Genomic DNA, 2,939 nt, shown 5'->3' on the forward strand with positions numbered 1-2,939 from the left:
AGCGTCTGCCCCCTGGTGGTCAGTGTGTGTCATAGTGACCAGTCATTCTCAGTCTTTCTGTTGTTAGGGTCAGTTTTCATATTACCCTTTTACTATATAGGATAGAGGCCTGGTGCATGGGTGGGGGCCAGCTGGTTCACCCTGAAGGGTGTCCCGGATCAGGGTGGGGGTCCTGTTGGGTTGCCTGGCCAGCCTGGGTGAGTGGCTGATGGCTGTTTGCAGTTGGTCACACCCCAATCAGGATGGGGGTCCCCACTGGGGTGCCTGGCCAGCCTGGATGAGGGACTGGTGGCTGTTTTCAGGCTGCCTGCACCCCCTTCAGGGTGGGGGTCCCCACTGGGGTCCCTGGCCAGTCTGGATAAGGGGCTGAGGGTTTTCAGGCTAGCCAAGCCCGCGGGTGACTGAAGCTCCCAGCCTCTCCTTTTTTTCTTTTATTCTGGCATTTAGTTACTTCTGTAATTGAAACTTTGTTGCTGCTCCAACTCTAAGGCTACGGCCTGCTGAAAGCAGGTATCTGGGGTTTGTTTAGCTTCTATAATTGCAACTTTGTTGCTTAGAGTGGAGCTCAGAGCCCGGCTGCAGCAGGGAGGAAGCTTGGCTTCCTCCATCACTGGAGCAAGCAAGCCTCCTGTGCGATTCAGCTGCGTGGTTGCCAGCCACCATCTTTGTTGGTGGTTAATTTGCATATCACTCTGATTAGCCAATGGGAAGCGTAGTGGAGGTATGGTTAATTTCAATCTTTGTCTATTATTAGATAGGATCATTTGTATATTGTATAGTGTGTTCACCACCCAAAGTTAAGTCTCCTTCATTCACCATTTAACCCCTTTCACCCTCTTCAACCCCACTCCACATCTCTGGAAATCCTTATACTGTTGTCTGTGTCTATGATTTTTTTTCTTCTTAATCCCTTCACTTTTTTCTCCCAGACTCTGAACTCCCTCCCCTCTGATAGCTTTTTATTTTGTTTGTTTATTTTGTTCATTAGATTTCACATATCCTATATAATAAAAGCCTAATATGCTAAGTGTTTGGTCATCCAGTGACCTGTTGACTGTTCAACCAATTAAAGTGTAATCCTATCTAATAATAGAGAAACATGGTAATTAACCGTAAGTTCACTACCCTTCCCATTGGCTAATCAGCAAGATATGCAAATTAACTGCCAACCAAGATGGCGGCCTGCAGCCAGACAGCTGAAGCGAACAGAAGGCTGCTTGCTCCAGTGACGGAGGAAGCCAATGTTCCCCGCCTGCCGCTGCTGGCCTCTGAGCTTGAATGCTAAGCAACTATGTTGCAATTATAGAAGCTAAACAATCCCCAAAAACCTGCTTTCAGCCGGCCGACCTTGGAGCTGGAGCTGAAACAGTGTTTCAATTATAGAACCCTAACAAACCCAGATCAGCAGCCGAGGTCTCAGAGCTGGAGCCGAGCCTCAGAGCTAAAGCCGGCTCTCAGTTCCAGTGACAGCCATAGAAGGTAAATAAATCCCAGAATAAAAAAATAATGAAGAGGGGAGGGAAGATGGCGGCGGTATAGGCAGACGCGTCCCAGGTCGTGTCCCTGAGCAAATGGAGTGAGCAGCTGAAACTAGTAACATCCACCCCGAATTGGCGAAATTCCTCAGCTGGCGAGACAGTTTGCAGCCGGGAAGAGCAGAACTCCCCTGGAAAGGTAAAAAAACCAGGGATTTGGGCAGGAAAGTTCGCCAGACCTCTGAGCCCAGAGAGTCGGAGGGAGACCGCGTGGCAGACAGCTGCGTCCCTTGGGACAGGCACAGCCCCTGACGGGGAAAGGAGAACCGCGGGATTCCTGGCGCCGCCGGGGGAATTGAGAGCTCGGTCTGTGATCACAGAGGACTGAGCCTAAAGGGGGCAGCCTGAAGAGCTGACCAGACCATGCAGTCCCGGTAAGAGAAGAAGCTTACAGAAACCAAGCCTTCCCCGTTTCCATGGCCGGCGTTTGTTTGTTTGTTTTCACTGAACCCTGTTCATGGGACATTTCGGATACAGACACTCACCTGTGCTGAAGAGAGGGAGAGTGTGCGGAGGAGTGGAATCTGGGGAGAGACTGAGGAGAGAAGGGGGGCAGGGAGAGGTGGCAGCGAATTGAGTGCTGAGACACCCCTGAGCCCAGGGCTGAAGCAGCCATTCTCTCCGGAGAGTGAGACTCCTCCCCCCAGCCCCCAGGCAAGGAGCACAGTCACACCCAGATTCCACCCTGTAGGAGATCAAGGATTAAAATAACCTGATCAGTCCCTGGGAGTTAACAGGGTCTGGCCTATAGAGGGATTTTCAATCCCAGCAACAACACAGCACTGGTAACTCTTATGCAGCCAGCTCTGGGCAGTGAACTTCCACTGGACAGAGAGGCCCTATAGCCTCAGAGGCCAACCCCAGAACACTGCCACCCAGAGGCTGACCCACAAACTGACTCTTTGCTAAACACAAAATAAGGCAGTCTGGGAAACAAATGCGGCTTGCTTTAAAATAAGGACTGTGGTTTACAACACAGAGGAACAGTGTATCGCAGGGAAACTCAACACTCTCCTGAATACCTGGCAGGTCTAAGGCGAGCCACACTGAAGAATAGAAGAACCGGAGGACCTTCACTACTGCAATATTTTTTTTTCTTTTTTCACCTTTTAACTAAGAAACCAATTTTTTTTTCTTTTTTTTCTTTTCCTCTGCCTTTTTTTTCCTTTTTTTTTTCTTCTTTTTTCCATCACCTGATTTTACCCTTTTAATTACTACCTTCTTATTTTTAACCAGTATTATTACTGCTACCATTTTACCATTTTTTTTTAAAGTGCCATTTTATTTTCTCTTTATTTTATTTTGGGATTAGTGTTCTCCATTCTATTTTCATCGTTATATTATTGGTTGTTTCTAGTTTGCATTCATCTCCTGGGAGCTGTTGCTGGAATTTGTTGGGATTAA

The sequence above is a fragment of the Myotis myotis genome, unplaced genomic scaffold (genome assembly GCF_014108235.1).
Source record: "Myotis myotis isolate mMyoMyo1 unplaced genomic scaffold, mMyoMyo1.p scaffold_m19_p_2, whole genome shotgun sequence".
In the NCBI taxonomy this organism is placed as follows: Eukaryota; Metazoa; Chordata; class Mammalia; order Chiroptera; family Vespertilionidae; genus Myotis; species Myotis myotis.